The 24,743-nt window shown below is 36.0% G+C and overlaps 1 pseudogene; it reads left to right on the forward strand.

The window, feature by feature from the left end:
• Positions 1-9,022: 9,022 nt before the first annotated feature.
• Positions 9,023-20,325, forward strand: LOC104090792 (tubulin-folding cofactor D-like; annotated as a pseudogene).
• The last annotated feature ends 4,418 nt before the right edge of the window (positions 20,326-24,743 follow it).

Consider the following 24,743-nt stretch of genomic DNA (forward strand, 5'->3'; position numbering starts at 1 on the left):
TTTCTTCTTACTCTAGATCGTGTGGTAGAGCTTAGTTGTAAGATTCAAACTCCTAACTTTTATTTTATTAATACAACGATACCTATATCCAAAAAGACAGTTGGTAAGAGATCGAATGTGGTTGTGGAAGAGTTGAGTCAGAGGAACTCGATTTTGCATCAGACTTATAATGAGTAAATGTATGGTCTTCAGCAGATCATGTGTGTATTAAGACGTGTAAGCTCCTTGATAAAGAGCCCTAAGGCAAGAATATTTATCCACCCATATGGTAAAAATAAATAAGAGAATTATAAGGTAGATACAAGTTTCAACACCTAAAAGAAGCAATGTGAAGAAGGATACTAGGTACTCAGTTAGTGAAGATTATCAATATTTACAATTCAGGCAGATAAATATAAGCATTCTGAGTTACTTTCAACAGTAACAGAGATATATATAATTGACCACACCTATCTCAATTATGCCATATGGGAGCTAACATATATAGTTTAAGAGAAGGATGGGATATCAGAATCCAGTTGGGGTTAGAGTAACCCAAAATTATGGATGAATTGTTATCATTAGCTAACATTTCTGAAGGATAGTGCAAAATATGGTAATAGTTCTCCTTACGAGACGTCTAAATGGTGCACTCTAGAATTGAATTGTCAGATATGAATACTGGAATATTCAGAAATTTCAGAAGATAGGCAGTGAAATTCTAGAAGGGATAAATATTTACCTTAGTATGACTCTCGTCTCTAGGGAAAAAAAAAAGAGAATGTTAGGCATTCCGAAGAGCCAGTGAGATAAAGCAAGGGGAGTTATAAGTGAAAGAATGCTTTGTTGAAGTTTTCATAATAGAGTGATAGACAGAAATATTAGCAAAAGAATAAGAAGAGAGTATATAAAGAATTATGAGTAAGATGTGATTAATGAGTGATATCAATAAATCAAAATATGACAGGATGATAGAGTGTATAGTCAAGTGAAGGAAAAGACAAGAGGTGACAGGCCTTGAGGCAATAAAAGAGTATAAGCCATAAAGTCATATCCCCATTTTGAGAAATGAGTTGGTGACCCCAACGTGATTACCAGAAGGAAATGTTAGACCCCCAAAGTAATAGAAATCAGTATGGGTTGGTGAACAAGATAAACTGAACATGAATTAGGGACCGAAGGATTTGATAATAGTCGACATCGTGAGAATTTCAGCGATCACGTTCCGGCGATAATAGAATGGACAACAGAAGAATAACATTTAAAGGCCATTCAGGAAGACGCTTCCTAAAGCAAGCATTGTGAGCAAAGTTAAGCTTAAGGGACTAAGTGTGCCAGTTACACTAGGCGTCACCCTCGTGCGTAAAATTCAGTTATCCTTGGTACAGAAGGGTTACCGCAAGATGAGTAAGATGTCAGTGAAAATGTGAAAAGATGCTAAAGATGATGAGGTGAAAGGAATGAGATTGCATTTATTCAGATCCTACAGATATGATATGAATCCAGAACATTATGCAAGCATGACGCTGGGGAGAACCAATAAGGTTTCCGCACCCTATGTTATTGATAAATAAGGGCGAGAAACACTTAATACATAAGGAGCCAATGCCATAGGTAAGTTAAGACAAAGGACATAACCCAAGAGGGGTTACGTGGAATATAGATATGAGAATGGACCAACAAGTAGTCTGTAGTTGATTCAGGAAGAGCCTAGTTATGGCTAGACAAGAGGTCAGGGATAAATAAATAGATCATGCAAGATAGACGTAGTGAACCCGAACATAGTGAATTCAGTCTTGTAGATATGACGTTGTAACCCTTGAGAAAATATTCAGATAGGAGTTGTAGTAATTAAAGGTACCGTATATGTGTTATGGAAATAAGAGAGAGTGCCACTAAGGGGACAATCAAAATTTGAGTTCAGAAGTAACCCTACGAGCACAAGGGAACGAAGGTATATAACTAAGGATATTTGTAGGCGAGTAAGAACATCGAGAATTCCTTTGGGTATACAATATAACAAGCTCGTAACTTTACAAGAGCCAGAAGGTCTCCGTAAGTACTATAAAGAAAGACCAGCTGGGGAAATAAGGAAGAAGGCTTCCACCTAAGCATAGTGACATAAATAAGAAATAGTCTTGTAACAATAGTTTCACTACAACATTATATGTACTCCATAAGAAAGTGGCATCTATTGTGGCTAATGAATGGGAAGAAGAAAAAAAATCAAAAGCTGATATTTGAGATCATATGAGTTACAGGAAATTCCAGTAATTATGGGCAATGAGATAAGCCATGTATTCATGCAACAAGTGGCAGAACGACCAGGAAAAGTAATTGCTTATATTTATAGGCAACTGAGAAGGCACGAAAGAAAATCTATGGTGCTAGCAAGTTAAAGGAAGGTTGCAAGTAGTATAAATAGATATGTGTAGGTCGCAAGCTAAAGTATGGTAGAGTGACAAGGTTTTAGGTAGATGGGAGTAAGGATAAGAAAAGATGAGTGAGAAGGTGACAAGAATAGGTAAGGCATCGGGATTAAGCCTATCAAAATAAGAGAGTTGATGGTTTCCGTAAGTTATAGAAAGCTCAGTATAGCTTGAATTGACTCGGAGGAGTCTAAGACTAAGAGCAATTAGAAGAGATGAAATGCTTCCCTGGTAGTATAATAAGGGTGTAATTGTGATATATAAGAGGATGACATTTAGGCCTTTGATTGAGTAACAATTTTGAGAAAAGGGATTTCATAAGTTGCACGGGATTAGAACCCATATGATGAATCACGTTGGGATGCTATGAAATACGGTTATTGAAGTATAGTATCATCCCTAGGAGGATCAGGCAAATCACTTCAAATGTCCCCCGATGAGACGTGAGCCTTAGTGACAATGTATTATGTAAGAAGTTTCAAGTTATCAGTGGTAGATTATGGATTAAAATTAAGGTGAATCAACAATGGATGGATAAAATTTATAAAGTATGAGATGAGATTAGGCCGTCATTCTTAAGATGAACAGTAATGAGGAAGAACTAAAGGACTTAAATTTATAAATATTGGATAAGCAGCGAGAGAGTAACCTGGAATTGGGTGGCAGACCTAGGTAGTAATAAACCGATGTAAGTGTTATTGTATAGCATGACCTACCTAGTTGTAGTAAAGACATAAGGACAGATAACCAAGGATAGGAAACAAAATATAGCAATAGTGGTACATTTAACAAAGTACCAAGCGAAGGACTTCAATATACATATAGATGCCCAAAGGGACAGCTTGCCGTAGTCCTGTATATGTTCACAAAGTGAGGCCTAGAGATTGGTTAAAAACTGGAGGAAAATGAGAGAAGAGTCTCATGACCTACCTAGTTGTAGTAAAGACATAAGGACAGATAACCAAGGATAGGAAAAAAAATATAGCAATAGTGGTACATTTAACAAAGTACCAAGCGAAGGACTTCAATATACATATAGATGCCCAAAGGGACAGCTTGCCGTAGTCCTGTATATGTTCACAAAGTGAGGCCTAGAGATTGGTTAAAAACTAGAGGAAAATGAGAGAAGAGTCTCATAGGCACACATACAAGGACAAAGTCGTACAGACTGCATGATAGAAGGTAGCAATAGTTACGAGATTGGAAGAATTCTGACCATGAGTCGTGGCGTGAGAAAGAGGCCTAAAGGGGGAATGCCCTAGCCTTTGGATTTATTCATAGAACAGTTGCCTAGATGGCAAAGGACAATATTAAAGTAGGTTATAAGAATGATAAGCGCATCAGTCAACATTCGAGGATGAATGTTTCAAAGGAGGGAATGATGTTACACCCCATATTTTTGTACGTGAAAGTACATCGTAAGTCAATTAATTTTGAAAGCATATAAAGTAATTTAATGATGTTACATCATATTTTTGCAAGCCTTTAAGAGTTATCATTTGGGGGGAAATGTTTATTAGGGACATGTTGTTACAGCCCGTACTTCAGACATCACTGCCATTATAGGATTATCTAAAGTAAACTCAAAAATGACGAAATCCTTCTACAAGGATAAGAAAGGTTTACCGAAGTCTTAAGTAAGTTAAGATGAATATGAGACTTTCTAATTATGATTTAAATGTATTTAAAGTCATGATATGAATACATATGATGTTTGGATATGGAATATAAAGTTTGGGAAAAATCAAATTTAAGTTGCGAAAACATCGAGTTAAGATTTGCCTTGTAACGAGCCGTTTTGAGAAATTAATTCGTAAGATTTATGATGTCATTTTGGGACATATATCATATCAAAATGAAGGTATATGAATTTAGTTTCCAACGTTCTACACCATTTATTCATACGATATCAGAGTAAAGAAATATGGATTTTTAAAGTAGGGTCGCCAAGTCACGTCGCCACACTTTAGAGAAACTGACAGGTTTATAGGCCAGGTTGCGAGGTAGTTTTCTCTCAATATATTGAGAGTTACAGGTAGATATTTATATTTAATTAAATTCTCATGTGTCTAGTTTCTAACGCTTCAAACCGTTCATCAATACGACATCATTGTAGAGAGATATTTACGTTTTCGCGAGACTGCGCAGGAGGCCCCTATGGGACCCACTTGATCGGGGCCAAATCTTCACTTATTCTTATCTCGTTTTTTGGGATGAGCTTTGCTCATTTTTCATTCTCCTTCCAGACTCACACTCTCCAAACCCTCCCAAACAGCTCCCCAAAGGCTCCAAACAAATTCCAAAGGAATACACCATAATCAAACATCAAAAGTTAGCCTAAGTGAAGAAGTGAGTCTCTATGGTATCGTGATATGATTAAGGGTGGTTGTAAGATAATGGAAGCTTTGGTTCGAGTTTTTCCAGATTATTTAAGGTATTTATAACACCCTATTTCTTGAGATTAATCTTATCTATGTGTTGATTAAGTTATTGGATGAAGGTTACAAGATAATACTTGAAAGGGAAAGAGTTGTTGTTATCTTTTGTTGGGTTATTTTAAGGCTATATATATGTTGTTATGGCTGAAATTTCAAGTTGTATCTACTGCCTAAGGTATGTAAATCATGTTCTTGGTTGTGCTTAAGGTTAATCATGTGTTGTTTGAGTTGTTTGAGTTAAAATCTTCAAGATAGTAATTGACATGGCATAAGGAATCGTTATCTTTTTTGTGGGTTGTGTTGAGGCTATATATAGAGTTGGTTGTGGCTGAAAATTATTATAAATAGTTTGATTATGTTGTGTCTGTTGTTGTTAAGCTTATATATGTGCTAATTCAGTGGATTGAAAAAGATAACATGAAAAACAAGAGGTTGACGATAAAGGTTAAGGCGCTAGGCGTGTGGACTATTTTTGAAGATTATTCTTATAATGTTTTTGGATGAAAATGATATGGTAAGCATAAGTATGATGTTATACAAGTTGTAGGCAGATTCATGAAAAAGAAATTGGATTAAATTATATTTTATTAATTGTAAATCGAGCTTGCCGCTCAAAATAGTTGTTGAAGTAATAAGAGAGTTTATTGTAAATTATATTGTTGTTGTTTGAGTTGTTTGGTGACTTTTAGTAACTTATGAGATGTAGTAAAAACAGGGGAGGTGCTGTCCTTTTTTTTTGTAGAATATTAGTTTTGAAATATGAGAGTTACAATGCTTATATGATGACGACGAAGTCGGGTTACTCATTGTAGACGTAAGAAGATCATGTTGAGGTTGGTTGATGATTGGAGAGAAGATTGCAAATGTATGTTAAGGCTAAACCTTTCCTTCATTTTGGCATGATCCCGTAACTACATATGTTTTACAACGAGGCATAAAGAGAAGTACGTATTCATGAATGTATTCACATTATCCTAGTCTCAGAAGTTACAGTATTCTCCCTTATCGAGACTTTATATTCAGTTAAGTATTATTTTCTTCCAGTCAAGAGAGAAGGGGGTATATATATATATATATATATATATATATATATATATATATATATATATATATATATATATATATATATATATATATATATATAGTATTACAGTATTTTTATCACCATCCAGTTATAATCTATGGGTAGGCCCTTATTAGGCAACCTCTGATCAGATGGTAAGTTATATACCGAGCCTACTGTGGTCGAGCGTCTATGAGCGAGCCCAGAATGACCGAGATACAGAGCCTAGTATGAGCGAGCCTACTACGGCAGAGCAGTTACACATACCGAGCCTTATAGGGCCAGACAACTATTTTACTTACTATATTGAGAGAGATGAGTCAGTATCAGTAGGTAAACATATCTTCAAATTATATTTGACTCCCAAGTACTTTCAGTTATTATATTATCAGTTTAGTTTCAGATTTTAGTTATCTTATTGTCTTACATACTCGGTACATTATTTCGTACTGACGTCCTTTTTGCTGGGGACGCTGCATTTCATGCCTGTAGGTACTAATAGACAACTGGATAGACCTTCCTAGAAGACAAAGTCAAACATCAGCTTGGTTAGTAAGCTCCACTTCCTCGGAGTTACCAGGTCGATACCTTGGAGTCCATTTTATATATACAGGTTTGATGAGTAGGTCGAGGCCCTGTCCCGACCATGATACAATTTAGTTATTCCTAGAGGCCTGTAAACGAGTCCTGTACATTTTTTATATCAGTATTATGGCTTTACCAGCCATATGTAGATGTTTAGTTTGTTATTGTTGGTTGCAGACGTTATTTTCAGATGATCCAGAATATGGTCTCATCGGCCTAAGCTGAGGGTTACCCTCCATAGTTTACAATTCCAGAGTGGTACGCTCGGGCCGAGTATGGCACCGGATGCCGGCCACGCCTCTTCGGGTTTGGGGCGTGATAGTTTTTCTCATCATCTTCTTCATCAATTTTAATATCTTCGACTAATACTTCTTCATGACTCTTAAGGATGTTTGTCTTCTCAAAAGTTGACATTCTGATATTCCAAAAGAATAATCTAAGTATTTGTAAGACATTTAAGCACCAAAAAGAAGAAAATTTATTCAATCGCATGAAAAAAGCATTCTGCGGCAATATATTTTAAAAGAAGTATGAAGTTAACTAACCTGCTAATAGTCGATCATTTATACTTATAGCTCTTAGTTTGAACTCCTAACATAAGTACCTTTTCCTCTTCAATGGAGAAATATGCTGACTCATTTATGGTCCTAACAGAATTATATTTTTCGATCTTCAATGGAGAAATAAAAGAACAGGAAACTCGCAAGATGCAGGAAGAAACTGAAGCGAGAAATAAAATAAAGACGGCAACCTTAAAAGTTTAACGTCAGTTATTAGGACTGTTTATTACCTTTTCTTAATTTAAAAAAAAAAACTCTAGTAGATATTGTAGTTTATCTCCTATGGTTAACTTAACTAGATTTGGTGTATACATCGGGTGTGAGTAAGTTTTTCCCCTAATACAATGCACCTCATATGTGATGTTTCTCCAAAAAGTTAATGTCAAAATAGCGTAGGCCGGCTAATGTTTACATTGATAATTGAAAAATAGCGATGTTTGCAAAGTTATTAAAAAGTAGTCACTATTTAATGCGAAGCTAAAATTTGGACAAAAATACCCTATCTGAAAAACGAAAAGTTCCAGCATATATGCTTGATTATAGAACTATATAAACTTCCATCACATTATGAATTCCAGCAGATTATGCTGGAATCTCATATGTAAAAAATTCAAACTCTAGTATATTTGTTAGAATTTTTTGAAATTTTAAGGGTAATTTTGTTAAGATTTTATTTTCACGTGAAAAAGCAGCTAAACTTCAATTAATTTTAAAAGTATAACTAATTTTTAATTAGCAGTTCAGGCTATTTCTGATTTTTTTTTTTTCAAAATTAATCTGACCTCATAAGTATGGAAGAAAAATCAAGATGACTAATAGCATGTTTCTCAACTTGAGGTGTATGGCCAAGTTTTTTTGGGAAAAGTGCTTTTGGGAAGAAGCAGAAGCAGTAGAGAAGCAGAAAAAAGTAACTTCTTCCCAGAAGCAGAAGCAGATGCAGATGCTGTTTTGACTTTTATTCTTACAAAAAATATTCTTAACAAAATATGGTATATATCAAAATAACCTTACTTATTTTAAACCTAATACTTAGAATTGGAGATTATATTATTGAACTCTCCTAATGTATAATTATTTCTTTTTATTTTTAGGATAGCTTTCTAATATATGGTAACTTTTGAGAAGGATACTTTTATATTTATTAAATGATTTTTTGACATATTTAAATCATCTTGAAAAAATTAAAGTACTTTTTAATTTTATTTTCATGTTTTACTTAAATAAAATAAAAAAACTTATAATAAAATTTTGAGATTATTTATTTATTCATATAATATTAATTATTAAGTAAATCTTTTCATGTCGTTATTCGTAATTTGATACTTAAAAGCACTTTTTGAAAAGTTTGGTCAAACACAAATTATTGCTCAAAAGTACTTTTCAGGTTTATTAGCCAAACACAAACTGTTTTTTTTTTCAAAAGTACTTTTTGGAAGAACACTTCTGAAAAAAACACTTCTTAAAATAAACAGATTTTTTTCATCTTGGCCAAACAGACAATAAGATAGTTTTAGAAAAATAATATAAGTATAAATTTCTTAAAATAACCGGCGAAAGAACCAGTGATGCCCCTAAAATATACTGATGGAGTGACGGTATGAAAAGGATCTTCGTGGTGTAAAAAAAGATTTTATGCGCCTAAAAGTCTCTATATAACATTAATGGATAATCTTAAAAAATGGAAAATAATCTTGTATAAAATGTCAAAATATTTTTGTAGAAATAATTTCAGGGAAAAAAAATTAGTGTACTTAATTCACTGCATAAGTCAAATCCTTCGCCAAAGAACCCGTTTGGATATGCTTGTTTTAAATAACTTTTATTAAGCCAAAAATTATAATTCTATCTTTTAGCTTTTTGATTATTTTTGTCACTTTAACTTAAAAAAATATCAAAATAGTACAAAACGACTTACAAACTATTTTGGTCTAAAAGCAATTAAAATAAGTGGATGAAGAGGAATAAAGAAAACCTAACCATTTATTTTGTTGTTTTACCAATCACCAGCGGCAAAAGCAAATAAAAAATTTGATCAATCCTCACACCCAGTGTAAAAGTTCTCTCGAAGATGGAAGAACATTTGAAAATGGTTATAGACGAAGACGATGAACAAGACTCTAAAGAGACTGTTTTCCATAGATATTTTCTGCGTGAATGGAAGCTTCTGGAATCACTCCTCGACGATATCATCTCAAATGGCCGTGTCTCCAACATCTCTTCTGTGCATAAAATTCGATCTATCGTACTATCTCTCTTTCTGTTACGTATTATCAGTTCAAAGCTATATTTGTAATCGAAAATATGTGTAAAATATTACTACTCTATTGTTATGCAGATGGACAAATACCAGGAGCAAGGTCAATTACTGGAACCTTACCTTGAGCGCATAATTTCGCCGCTCATGTCCATTGTACGTTCAAAAGCTGGTGCTGCCTCCGAAGAAATTCTCGAAATAACCAAGCCTATATGTATCGTAATTTATACATTGGTGACGGTTTGCGGATACAAGGCTGTTGTCAAGTTCTTCCCACATCAAGTCTCTGACCTGGAGCTTGCAGTATCTCTCTTAGAGAAATGTCATAATGCGCAAGCCATAACGTCGTTGCGACACGAAAGTACTGGAGAAATGGAGGCGAAATGTGTGATACTGTTGTGGCTTTACATTCTCGTATTGATTCCGTTTGATATATCTTCTGTGGATAATAATTACACTGGAGGCGATGAACTACCTCAGCTTGTATTAAGAATTCTAGTACTTTCGAAAGAGTACCTCGAAAGTTCGGGTCCTATGCGAACCATAGCTGGTTTGTTGCTCTCCAGGCTTCTAACGCGTCCAGATATGACAAAGGCTTTTACCAGGTCCAACTGCCTAAATCCTTGCCGTTTGTAGCAGTTAATGATTTGAAATCTCTCCCTCCGTCTATTTTATGTGATGTTGTTTAACTGAACACAAAATTTAAGGAAGGAAAAAAGATTTTTGAAACTTGTGGTCTAAAATAAGGCATAGGTTTAAGTGTAGCTATAACTTAAATGGTAAGCGTAAAGTTAAATTGTTTTAAGTATATAATATACTCCATCGTTCTTTTTGGAACAGACTAAAATTGAAGTGAATCACATAGATTGGGACCAAGTGAGTAATAAAGAAGAAAAAGAACACATAAAAGTGGATGAATTGTCTGGTCATTCTCATGTATGGACATTCATGTTTGTGATGCAAATGACAATATACCTGTTGGAATATCATTTTCTACATTTCGCTTTGCTTGTTATGTGACATGTAGTTCACTGACTATGCCTCATTAATGAGTTATTTTAACAGTTTCAACTTCTTTTACACCATATGTTTGACATACATATTTGCTTCCCTATAATATGTTTTCAGCTTTATGGATTGGGCACATGAAGTTATGTCCTGTCTTTCAAATGATGTTGTTAATCACTTCCAGCTATTGGGTGCAGTTGAAGCACTAGCTGCTATTTTCAAGGTTAGCTCTTGTTCTTTATGCCCTATTTTGGAACATTTCCTTGGTCTCTTTTATGTATGATTGCTAATCTGTAGAACCTTGGTTCCTACTTTAGAACTTGGATATTTGTTTGAAACTCAAATTTGAATGAACTGAATTCATCTTCATGCCTTGCCCTTCAAACCATGAACTACTTATAGCTGCTCTTCCAGGAGCAATATCTTTTGGTAATTATCTTAGACGGAGAATGCGGTGACAATCAATTTTGAAAGAAATGGACAGGTGTGGGAAATCAATTTGGATTTTGTAAAGTAAATGCCAAGTTTAAGTCTCAGTATCTTGGAAACATCTTTGATGTCATAATATCGGAGACCGGTCACTCAATGAATGGAAGAGACAGTCAGACAGATCGATCATCAAACAAAGTCTAACATCTTTAATAACGTAGAGAGTTTTTTATGGTTGTACTCACTCTGGAGCGGTACAATTGTGCAACATGTTATGTAATCCGTTTTTTATTTATCTTATGGTCTTGTTTTAATATGTGTATTTCTAAGTACAGTATTGGTTCCTCCTAATGCAGAATGGAAGCCCTAAAGTGTTGCTTGGTGTGGTTCCTGGTGTTTGGAATGACATATCAGCTCTGATGAAGTCCAATACTGCAGCTCGGAGTCCTTTGCTTCGCAAGTATCTTGTGAAGCTATCTCAACGGATTGGGATGATCTGTCTCCCTCCGCGTCATCTGTCATGGAAATATGTGGTAAGAATAAGATTGCTATTAATGCAAAAGATGCAGTGTAAATGGTTCTTACAAGTTACAAAGTGATGGTTGCTCTGCTTCAAAATATTTTTGTGCACTTAAATACATAACTACGTTCAGTATCATTATTAGGAACCAGTTGCCCTACCTTCATTCTAAGAGTAAAATCTTTGATGCTTTATGGGGAATAGGGAGGTGGGTGTCTTTGTAGTTTTCCATCAGGGATCATCCTTTTTCTTTATATTTCCCCACTGATCTTAGTGGGACTTGAACATTTTCCTCCTTTCTTGATCTTCTCCATCCTTGTCAATATTTCTCTTTCTTTTGAAAAAATTACAATGCTGTGGTGTTTATCAAAGTTGAGCAACCTGTTTATCAGCTCTTTTTCTCTTTGTTCATTTACATATTCGTCTCTGTTTCTCATTCCTGCGCATTTTGGTATTCCGCTGGAAATACTTTAGTATGATGAACTCACCATAGAATGTGAGAAGAAATAGTTAGCATTAATACTTGCTTTGTCATGTAGGGTAGAACCAGCACGCTTGGAGGGCATATTACTGTCGATAGATTCAAGGAGGACCAATACAATGATGCCAGAAACAATAATCTTTCGAATTTCTATCAAGACCCGAACTGTCAGGAAGAAGACAACATGGATGTCCCTGTTATAGTAGAAGAGATTATTGAATTACTGCTGTCAGGATTGCGTGACACGGTATGTCTAAAGGGTGAACTTCCATCATATACTTATTCTGATTGTCCTACTTGATCTTAGGTATTTGGTGCAAGACCCTAGACTAATTCAAGTTGATAACAGTTTCTTTGGATGCTTTTTCGTTTTAAATCCTCCTTCGGCTCCTTCTCATTGAGTAAGCACAAACAAATTCCACAATTCTTTCATGGAGCAACAACAAACCTAGTGAAATCCCACAAGTGGTGTGTGGGGAGGATAGTGTGTACGCAGTCCTTACCCCTACCTAGATAAAGTAGAGAGGTTGTTTCCGGTAGACCCTCGACTCAGAAAAGATACAAAGGTATAGAGGGAAAAAAAAGGCTCAGGAAAGGTAAAGAACAGGGAATAACAATAAGCAGCAATACCAGCAAAGCAATCAGAAAACCAAAGCACAACAAACAACAAGTAGTAACAAAGTCTGAGAACAAAAAATACAAGGCTCGCACTAAAACGATCACTAAAACTACTCATAAGAATGAAGAAGACGCTCGGCTACCTAACCTTCTACCATAATTCTCGACCTCCACACCTTCCTATCAAGGGTCATGTCCTCGTTGAGCTGGAGCAACACCATGTCTTGCCTAATCACCTCTCCCCAATACTTCTTTGGCCTACCCCTACCTCTCCTTAGGCCAACCTCTCACACCTCCTAACTGGGGCATCAGCGCCTCTTCTATTCACATGTCCGAACCATCTAAGTCTCGCTTCCCGCATCTTGTCCTCCACCGGAGCCACTCCCACCTTGTCCCGAATAACTTCATTCCTAAAAAATACGCCGAGACATAAGTTGTCATTTGCTTATGACTTTAGGAGATTCTTAGTTGACTATCCGCTTATGTTCTTCTTGTCTTTTATTTTGAGCTAGTGCATTTGAAAACTTGATATTGATGCTAAGGTTCTCGGCGTATTTGTTTTTTTGTGTGTGTTCGGCTTGATAAAAGTGTCATTTGCTTATGACTTTAGGAGATTCTTAGCATCAGTTACATTGTGGAACAGAGACAGGAACATTTATTTACTTCCTTTCAGGCTAACTGATCTCCTTTCTCATCCATCTGTAGTTACTAGGTTAAAATCAGGCATATATCTTCTCATGCAGTAGAATAATCTGATACTATTTCAGTAATAGTTGCAAGGTCTTTCTTTCATTTACACATTTACACATTTTCACTATTTGTTATTTGTTGCAACTTTCGCATCTTATAGATTTTATCACCATACTACAGGGCACCGTTGTGCGTTGGTCTGCTGCAAAGGGTATTGGCCGTGTTACTTCACGGTTAACTTACTTGCTTTCAGATGAAGTCCTTTCATCCGTTCTGGAGCACTTTTCGCCTAGCGAGGTATGTTACTACAGTTGTTTCTAGCCAATTGACTTTTCCCCATATCTGAATGCATAATATTAATTAAGGAGACTTATATCTGGTAATGCTAATAGCTCCTCATGCATTTCATATTTCTTGATTGTTCATTTGGTGTGCACTTCTTATTTTTTGATTCTTCATTAGGTTTAGGTTATGCTCATGTATTCTAGTGTTGCAGGGTGACGGCTCATGGCATGGTGGTTGTTTGGCGCTGGCTGAATTGGCACGTAGGGGATTGCTGTTACCTATCAGTTTTCACAAAGTTGTTCCTGTTGTGATGAAGGTTGTCTTTACTGAAGTTCCCAATTTTAATCTGTTGTACTTTTGATCTCTCTTTAACTCCATATGTTGGCCCTGGTGATTGAGCAATTACTTTTCTCTAAAGAGTATGAATGCTTGTGGTACATAACTTGCTTCATCACTATACATCTTTTTCCTTCCTTCATTACCTTCCAGGAAAAGTATAGGTTAAGAAGGAAAGCAACCCATGGTCGACTATGATCTACTGCATGTTGCTTGATTGCTCCTCCAAGTTGAAGCTCTCTTTAGCAACTCTAATAGGCCACCTGGAATTCTGTATGTAATACACCTTAGTATTCAAGTGAAACATCTTAACAAGAATCCTAATCAAAAATAATTCTCTCTCCTACTCTTCTGTTGCAGAAGGCATTCTTTTTTCTTGCAGAAATACAATAGATAACACCTTCTGCCTACTTCCATATGTGAGAGAGGGGGGAGGGGGAGAGAGAGAGAGAGAGAGAAATTGGGAAGGAGGAGGGGAGAGAAAGGGTCTCTGTTTACCATGATGAGCATGCTTATCAGGCAATCAGATGGATCCAAATTGAATTAATCTTATTTAGTTGTCATTATCGACATTCACGTCATTGTCCGTGTTTCTATCCTGTACTTACCAGCATATAATCCTCACCTTGGGAACACAAGTCTTTTACATTTTCTATGTTATCATCTAATCATTAGCATCCGGAACACATTATCGTGCTCTTTTGATGTTTACTAAGGACTCTGCATGAAATATGGATATGCCGGGTGGACTTGTTTCGGTTGGGATGAGTTGCTGAAACATATCCAATCTAGACTACCGGTTCAAGATAATGGATTGCACTGGACTTAGATTATCCACTTATTTAACTCTCTCCTTGTTGAAGCTGGATTGTTGTCACCTTAGATAAGGGATAGTTTGTGTGGCAGGCTTTACATTATGACGTTCGAAGGGGTCCAAATAGCATTGGATCCCATGTACGTGATGCTGCTGCTTATGTTTGTTGGGCATTTGGCCGTGCATATTACCATGCAGATATGAAAAGCATACTTGAAAAGCTTGCCCCACACCTTCTCACTCTGGCCTGCTATGACCGCGAGGTACCAAAAACACAGGGCTCATTCCTTACCCAGGCAAGGTGCTTCTTCCTCCAATTGAAATGTTGAAACATTGATATTACTTCCCAGGTTAATTGTAGAAGAGCAGCAGCTGCTGCTTTTCAAGAGAATGTTGGACGACAAGGAAATTATCCTCATGGTATAGATATTGTGAATGCAGCTGATTACTTTGTGCTTTCTTCACGTACAAACTCGTATCTTCACGTTGCTGTCTGCATTGCTCAATATGATGGCTATCTTTATCTTTTTGTTGATGAGCTTCTGAACAGCAAAATCTGTCATTGGGTATGTTACTTTCTTGGTTGCTAGATTTTACTCAGACAAAGCACCTCTTTTGTAGAATGTTTATGGTGTGCTTGAGTGTGCCTTTTATCTGCGATATGCGGAGATGCATAATATAAGTCGGCAACCAAAGATATGATGCATCTAACTGATTCCTTGCCAAAGCTTCTTTTTGAGGTTTTAGCAAAAGAATACTTTTACATGTTTGGTCAGAGCATGGAACTGAGAGAAGATAGAAATAATTTGATTAGAAATGTTATAGGAATTTGTGTACAAAATACAAATAACTTTTTTTTCCCAGCTCCTGGTACTCTAAAGAGGATTGAAGGTATAAAATTTTGGTGATGTGTCAGCGAATTGACACTGTTCAGAAGAGATAATGATAGCGGAGTGGTTGATAAAAATATTCCGAATCGAGAAACTAAAGGTGTGCCCTAATTTTGGCAAACTGTAGGATCATTTAGCACAAATGTACATTTCACCTTCTTTCTGTAATTTCTCTGATTTCCTTTTCCAATTGAACTTAAGACATGCATTCATAGCAGTCTAAATCCGAGAACTAAGACATACATTCATAGCAGTCTAAATCCTGCAATCACAGCTGGCTGCTATGCTTAACTTCTTTGTTTATGCACTAGTTCTCGCATCTGTTTGTACTTACTTACTGTTGGTGGGTCCTGTTAATTGGTTACCTTACTTTTGAAATGTAGGACAAAAGTTTGAGAGAGCTTGCCGCAGATGCCCTTTCTTATCTTACTAAGTATGATCCTGGATATTTTGCTAGTACCATTCTGGGAAAGTTATTGCCTTGCACATTGTCTTCTGATTTGTGCATGCGTCACGGTGCAACTTTAGCTGTTGGGGAAGTTATATTGGCTCTACATGAGTGTGACTATGTTCTTTCCCCGGGTTGGTGTCTCCCTTTCAGCTTCAAGCTTTTAGTTGATTAGATCAAAGTTCAAGCTGGTTGGCGCTGGTTTAAAGTTTAGAGGTCTTCAATGCATTTTGTGCTTTACATTGTTCTTAATAAATATTAGCTTTCCCGAGTCTCACTTGATGAGTTAAATAGTTCTGCAATTTGCTGGAGAAACAAGATTTGCTATTAAACCATAATTTGAAAACTAGAACAATACTGCAGTAAAAAGCAACTTAAGTATAATCATATGAGACTATAGTGACAACCTTTACTCAATTTGTGCATGTAGATACCACATACTTTTGGTGTTGTATGTTCATACTGGTATTGAACATGATTTTTCTATGGTTGAGAAATGAAATCATGAATTCAAAGTGGAAATATTTGTGTCTAGTTTCTTAGGATAGCTGTTTGCTCCCTATGAGCGCTTAGTGTTTTTGTTGACCCATTTCTGTAGTGATTTCTTTGCATAACTAAAATAATCCCTCCATCCAAATTGAATGCCTGGGGGGTGATAGCATAAGTATATTATGTGGTGATAGCTGACTTTTGGTTATAGAGAAGTGAGCTACTACTTGGAGAAATGTAAAGGTGCACCATGGTATATTTCTGAATTATGTTATACGCGGAAGTGATGTATAAGAAGAGCATCAGAAGTGTTCTGAAACTAAGAGCAACAGAAGATCTTTCAGTTTTCAGAAATTGGATTATTGCGGGAAAGCAAAGATGAACTGGATTTTGAATTTGGGAAGGAGGATTACATTCTAAGATGTGCAGTACTAATTTTACTTAGTTTTTGCACCAATTTTAATTGTCCATCCATCAAGTAGGCCTTGACATCCAACTTGTGTCGTACAGAATATCACCATGTGGGTGCCTTTAACTTTTTTAATTACCACGAGTCCTTTTTAAATTACTGAAGAGAAAATCATCTGGTCAAGAGTTACAACACAGTCAATTTCTGTGTTTACTATGTATAGCTAAATGTGGTCCCTCTATTTTTTCATTACAGATCTGCAGGATCAAGTTGCTGGTGTGGTTCCTGCAATTGAGAAAGCACGGCTATATTGTGGAAAGGGGGGGAGAAGTAATGCGTTCTGCTGTTTCCCATATCATTGAGTGCATTTCATTGGCTTGTCTCCAATTGAGAGATAAAATAAAGCGGATTCTGCTTGATACACTCCATGAGAATTTGAGACATCCGAATTCTCAGATACAGGTTTATCTTGTGAATTTGTCAGTTTCCTGCTGATTAGCTTCCTTTGAAAATATACCCCGATTTACTTGTATGTTTGCAGGGTGCTGCTGCTGCAGCCTTAAAGAGCTTTCTTCCTGCTTATTTTGTGGCTTTGGAAAGCAAAAGCTTCAATGCCATCACATCAAAATACCTTGAGAAATTGGCTGATCCTAATGTGGCTGCTAGACGAGGATCTGCACTTGCGCTTGGTGTTTTGCCATTTGAGTTTCTAGGCGAAGGATGGAAGGATATACTCCGGAAGCTTTGTGCTGCTTGTGAAATTGAGGTAAAGAAGTGCGCATCTGTTTATATGTTGCTGATGAGGAAGTAAAGGGCGTTTTATCTTGAATGATGGAACACCTTATGCTATACAGGATAACCCTGAAGAAAGAGATGCTGAAGCACGGGTAAATGCTGTCAAAGGACTAGTATTAGTGTGTGAAACTTTAACCCAGACACGAGATTATTCTCATCTATTGTCTGCAGAAGAATGCATATCTCTATATGTTTTCATCAAAAATGAGGTTATGCAGACTTTATTTAAAGCTTTGGATGATTACTCTGTAGATAACAGAGGTGATGTTGGTTCGTGGGTTCGTGAAGCTGCCATAAACGGCCTTGAGAGGTGCACTTATCTTCTATGCAACAGAGAATTCAAGCGCTTCCTAAGCAAGTCAGTACAAATGGAACTTGGATCACTTTCTCAGTTGAATGAAAAAGATATTACTAACCAGATGAAATTTCTATTTGATGAAAATGTGGCAACCTGTTTAGTTGGAGGCGTTGTTAAACAAGCAGTGGAGAGGATGGATAAATTGAGAGAGTTAGCTGCAAAAGTTCTTCAAAGAATTTTGTATAATAAATCAATTTTTGTACCATTCATACCCCATCGAGAGAGACTAGAGCAAATATTTCCTGACGATGCTGATTTAAAATGGGGGGTAGGTTAAAATCAGTTGTCCCCTGTTAGTTTCTATGTAAGTTTTGGTATCTTACAAATAAGTCTTTCTGTGCCATCCTGCAGGTAGCTACTTTCTCATATCCTCATTTTCTTCAGTTACTTGGTATCAACTGCTATAGAAAATATGTGATATCGGGGTTGGTTACTTCCATTGGTGGCTTGCAAGATTCATTGACGAAGGCATCATTCAGTGCTTTGCTTGAATTTCTTCAGTCAACAGATGAAAATGTAAATGGTACTAGAGAGTACAATCTTTCTAATGACATTCTTTGGGTTCTCCAGACGTACAAAAGGTGTGAGAGAGTCATAATACCCACTTTGAAGGTAAATTCAATTGGAGATTCCATTACTGCAAATGGTGATTGCCGACCTTTCCTTAAATTGTAGACCAGTATGTGTTTATCTTTCTAGAGTTATCATGTAATGATTTATGTAGGCTATTGAAGATGCTTGTGATCATAAAATTTTATTGCAGCAATCTGGGAAATTCTTATTTGACTTGTCTATGCAGTATCCTTAGCATGTATCCATCTTCCTTTTTATTGGTTAGAACCATTTTTCGTAAAAAGAGAATGGAACCTTTTTGTATTTTACGGATGCACAAAAATATCATGGCATATTTAAGACCACAAGACAATGAGACATTATAAACCCCTTTAAAAACCCTTATGCAACAGATATGGAATAGGTTTTCTAACACCCTTCGGCACGTGTAACCTGGTTCTAGAGGGTTTACATGTGGCAGAAGACTTCTTTCTTCTGCTCTCTTTTTTTCTGACTGAAGAGTGATTTGGAGCATAGAGGTAGGCTTAAGAGGCTGAAGTGTGGGCCTAGAAGGCTTAATAGGCTTGCTTAGACATTGATGTGTCACTTTTTTGTTTCAGACTATCGAGATTCTATTCAGCAAAAAGATATTCTTAAACATGAAGGTTAGTCTACTTTCATCTAATATCTAATCATTCATGTATTCGGTATCTTTCCTTTGTTCTGACGTATACTGTGGTTATTCTGCAAAATCAGGTTATGCTTGATGTTGTTTGCTTTGGCCTTGTACAGGCTCAAACTGCGGTGTTTTGTGCTGGCGTTTTAGAAGTTCTTAGTACAGAGTTGAAAGAATCAAAAGTCTCTAATCTGAAAACTGGAATTCAAGTGCTTGGATACATTTCATCAACATCGGATCCCATCAATATCCAGGCATTTGATCATTTACTTACTTTCCTCACTCACCCATATCCACAGGTATCAAAAAGCAGCTGCATAAGAGAAACTTTAAAAACAAGTGAATAGATATATTGTTCACATGTACCCTCCGTATATATCCCTCGATGGGTCGAATTTTTTTATTTTAAAAACGGGTCATTCATATTATCTGATGGCTTTCCGTTTAATGAGGGGTATTTTCATAAAGTTGGGTAACGGTGAGGGTTTATGTGGCCCTATAGTATAACAGAGGGTACATGTGAATAATATACCAGAGTAGAGGGTTATATTTGTACCTTTGCCCATAAATCAATAATATGCCACAATGAAGTGGATTTCTTAACAATTGTTTTCAACTATTTCTGCAGATAAGGAAAGCCAGTGCTGAAGAAGTTTATAATGTGCTACAAAACGACACTCTTGTGCCAGAAGACAAACTAGAGAAAGCACTTGAGGTTATCTCTGAAACTTGCTGGGTAGGTGATGTTGAAGAAGCAAAACGGAAGAGATTAGAGCTATATGCCATATGCAACATAGATGCTGGCACATTATCAGAAGAAAATGGTGGAACATCGCGTAAAGTTGTGGAACAGGCACCTACTTGTGATGAATATGCATCATACTCTTCACTTGTTGGATCGACTGGGTTTTAGTTTCCTTGTTTTTCAGTTGGGAAAAGGTGTAATCACTTAGAGGTCGATGTAGTCCATGGTATCTTGGAAGCCAATTCTAACCTATGGATAAAAGAAGATCTCCGCCATATGCAAATTGAAAGAGATTGAAGCACCTGCTACTGTTACCAGAAAGGAAAACAAAAAAAGCACCGGCTACTGTTAAATCAGTACCAAGAGTAATAGGATGATGATTTACATCTAACAGTATAGTGACCTGTCTAAGGAAATGGACAATTATTCTTTTTATTTGTTTATTTAAATGGACAGTTTTTCTAAGCTCAGAAATTCTTCCACAAATGAGAATTGCCAGAAAAAGGAAATGACAACAAAAATTGGAAAATCAACTCAAACTGTTACTCCAAGTCTACATAAGCAGGGTGTATTTGTTTGGACTTTGGTTTGTAAATGGTCTGAGCCCTCTGTTACTTATAATCTGGACTGTTGATCATTAATTCACAATTAAATTAAAATAATCGTCAATCCTAGGTATCCGTTAATACTCAACCCAAAACGACGATTGCATCAAGTAGTTGATAATTAATGATAATGTTGCATTAAAATAGGTTAAAAGACGACGTTTAATGTGTTGCGAAACGGTTTACGTACTAAATACTAGTAAATTTTTCAATAGCATATTTTACCAAATACCAAATATCAAAACCAAAATATGGACCTTTTCAATTTCAGAGTGGCTTTTACCAGATTATGCATTCCCCGAAGCAAAGATGGTTTCACTGTCTGTGCCACTTGGTACTCGAGGAGTATTAAATAGAAAATATCATATAAGATATGGAAGTTGCATAATATTTATGAACAATAGATAAATCAATTGGATAGAAAGACGAGAGAACGGACTCAGGGAAACAGGACAAAGAAGAGACCCAGGTGCTCCCTTCAATTCTCCCAAACTTATAGATGAACAGATTAGAGGTAAAGTAGACAGCAATAAACCACATAATATTCCGTAGGATGTAGGAACTTATTGCGCTTGGCATCTTGTCGCATTATATATATATATATATATATATATATATATATATATATATATATATATATATATATATGATGATGATGATGATGATGATTGATGAGATATGACGCTGGAATGCCCATTTTGAGATATGATCTTTCTTTCCCCCTTTTTAATCAAAAGCTATAAAAAAATAACAACCTAGACATTAAAAAGATAGCTTATTACATAAAAAATTACGTAAAAAAAGTTACTTATATTACGTAAGTAATTTGGAGAATGCCCCCGCAACTATATTTCTATCCAAATATCAAAGCCGAACAACATAGAGGCTAAAGTTGTCAAATTTAGCTCCTAAGATATCCCAACTTGCTGTATCTGATAAATTGTTTTGGTTCATAATTACTGGGGGAATTATTTTAGGCATGGTCCACAATCCACATTATATAAAATTTGAGCTATTCTCATTGCACGTGCGAGCCAAATTAATCCATAAATAGTTTATCGTTATATATATATATATATATATATATATATATATATATATATATATATATATATATATATATATATATATATATATATATATCAATAGTTCTGTTTTTTTTTTGGTTAGTATGTTTGATAGTCAAGATACATAACAGAAACTTCCGGTTCATCTACCGTGTAAATTAATCAAATCATGCAATAATAAATGAAAATAAATTAATGTTAAACGAATTAGGTTATGACTCATCAAGGCCTCGCTCATTTTGGCCACGTTAAAATTCCGTATTGATTTGGTTCATTTTAGCCCGCCCAAACATATCCCCGGCATGCCCATATCACACCCCTATCCCCGAAATAAACATTTGCACCACCAGTATGTTGCAGATGTCGAATATATAGAGAGTGATTAAATCACAACTACTATATCTAAATGTAGCTAATAAATAGTAAATGAGACAATAATAAAAAGAACACTAGAAATTAACGAGGTTCGGCAAAATTTGATATTTGCCTAGTCCTCGGACACAATCAATTCAAACTTTATTTCACTCCCAAAATACAAATAAAATACTACAAGAGAGAAAGAAGATTCAAATGTCTTAGGAGATAAGAAGGCAAGTGAGAGATATTTTCAAATGAACAAAACCCTTGTTATTTATAGAAGGGAAATGGTCTTAATAATGCCATGCATGACATCATATTAAGTGTGAACATGCAATGTAAATGCATGAAAAATGCATATACCATTTTTTTCCTAAAAGGAGGCTTCAAATCACACTAGTTCACATTAATCTTGTCAAATTCAATAAATCTCCACCTTGGCAAGATCCCACTTTTTTAATTTTCTCTTACTGATAAATTTTGATTGTGTCTTCAACTTCAATCTTCAAAGTTCAACAATGTTGATCAAGTTCAAACAATGTTGAAACTTGATCGCAGTCACTACTTTTGTTAGCATATCGGCAGGGTTGTCTTAGTCCGAATTTTCTGCACCATGACTCCACCATCTTCTATAATATCTCGTAAGTGATATCGAACATCAATGTGCTTCGTCCTTGCATGATAAACTTGGTTCTTTGCTAATTGGATAGCACTCTGACTATCACAAAATAGTGTGATGCTTTCTTGACCAATACCAAGCTCTCTAAGCAACCCTTGAAGCCAAATTGCCTCCTTTACAGCCTTTGTAATTGCCATGTACTCTGCCTCAGTAGTAGACAAAGCAATCGTTACCTGCAAAGTAGACTTCCAACTAACTGGTGCATTTGCAAAAGTGAAAACATAACCAGTAGTTGATCTACGCTTGTCCAAATCACCCGCATAATCCGAGTCACAATATCCAACCAGATACTGACTATCTTCCTGCTCAAAAATCAATCCAATATCTACAGTATTACGAATATACCATAGAATCCATTTCACAGCTTGCCAATGCTCATTTCCTGGATCATGCATATACTTGCTTACAATTCTGATAGCATGTGAAATATCAGGTCTTGTGCAAACCATTGCATACATCAAGCTACCAACGGCATTCGCATATGGCACTCTTGACATATACTCTCGTTCAACTTCATTCTTCGGTGACATAGCAACACTAAGCTTAAAGTGAGGAGCAAGAGGAGTGTTGTCATGACCCAAACCGATGGGCCGCGACGGGCACCCTGTACCTTACTCAATCGAGTACCAACGCAACGTATCTTTCGTATCATACTATCATAGATAATTGAGTCGGAGAGGTGTCGTGAGATAAGTAGAATAAAACATGAGAAAATACTCAATATAGGGTGACCCAACTTGATATACTGACTTATACATATGACGTACTGGCCTATAAGGCCATACTAGTATCCGTATACATGACATCTGTCTACAAGATTCTAAGAGTACATAAATATCATAAAGGTCGGGATAGAGCCCCGCCATACCAAATAATACATATTCAAATCATACTGACCAAATAGGCAACTCCGGAGCAAGTGGAGTGCACAAACACCTTCTGCTGAGCTGATAGCCTACTAGGAGAACTCTCAACCTGTCTATCGGGACCTGGGGGCATGAAACGTAGCGTCCCCATGCAAAAGGGACGTCAGTACAAATAAAGTACCGAGTATGTAAGGCATGACAGTAGTATATAAAAGACATGAAAGAAATATGGAGTAAAGAACTCAACCTGTAATTCTGAATAGCTCTGTGAATCATTAAAAAAATTTATAATGTCATGCATGTGCGTATAAATGCCATACCATGCATAGGTATATGCGTACATATCATCATCAAGCCTCTTGAGGGCATCACATCATATCATCTTAGCCACTGTGGGCAAAATCATCAACGTATACCATCTAATTAGGTGGTGATGCATATATAACGTCTTAACCTTTTTCCATATCTCATATACATATAATATACGCATATATAATGCCTTCTGGTCATGGGTCAATGTACATGTATAAATGCATGAAATGCATAAGAAATACGTTAATAAGATCTCTCGAATATCATAAAATCAATATGCCTTTCGGACAAACTTTATCAAATACGTATTTTTCTGAGACCCATGAATAAATGATATAATATTAATTCACATAGGGAATCAAGAATATAGACGCCCCTAGTATTTCTATGAATATAGTCATTTATGAAAGTTGCGTATTTTGCTCGTTTTGTTTGTATCATTTGGATCATGCCAAAAAGAAAGAAGGGATAGCCTTAACATACCTTAACTCCATTGAGTCCTTAATACCTTCCAAGAAATTCTTCAAATAACTCAATTCAATCTACCACATCATAAGGAGATTCAAAATCAGTGCTGAGTAAAGGCTAAATCCTCAACTTAAACTAATAGCTCGTTTACGTAAATTTGGGCAGCATCTCCCCTGTAACTAGGCCCTCCTCCAATACCATATACCAACAACAAGAAGAAAACAACAATTACAAAATGTAAGCATCATTTTCCAACCTTATCTCCATCATAATATATCACAAAACAGCCAACACACCCTAATCACTTCATACATAAAACGACAACCAAAGTAGTGTCAAACAACTTAAAAATATATAACGACGAACGACCAGCCTACCATTCCGTCATTATGTGGTGTTTCTCCACACCATTTATCCTCCAAAACTCTATTAAACAGTAGAAAAATATACAGCCCAAAGGCAACACGAAATAGCCCACAAAACAGTCCATTACAAGTCAAATAACTCGAACTCACGGTTTTCGATCACCGTCTCGTGA

This window comes from Nicotiana tomentosiformis, chromosome 1, assembly GCF_000390325.3.
Source record: "Nicotiana tomentosiformis chromosome 1, ASM39032v3, whole genome shotgun sequence".
Lineage (NCBI taxonomy): Eukaryota > Viridiplantae > Streptophyta > Magnoliopsida > Solanales > Solanaceae > Nicotiana > Nicotiana tomentosiformis.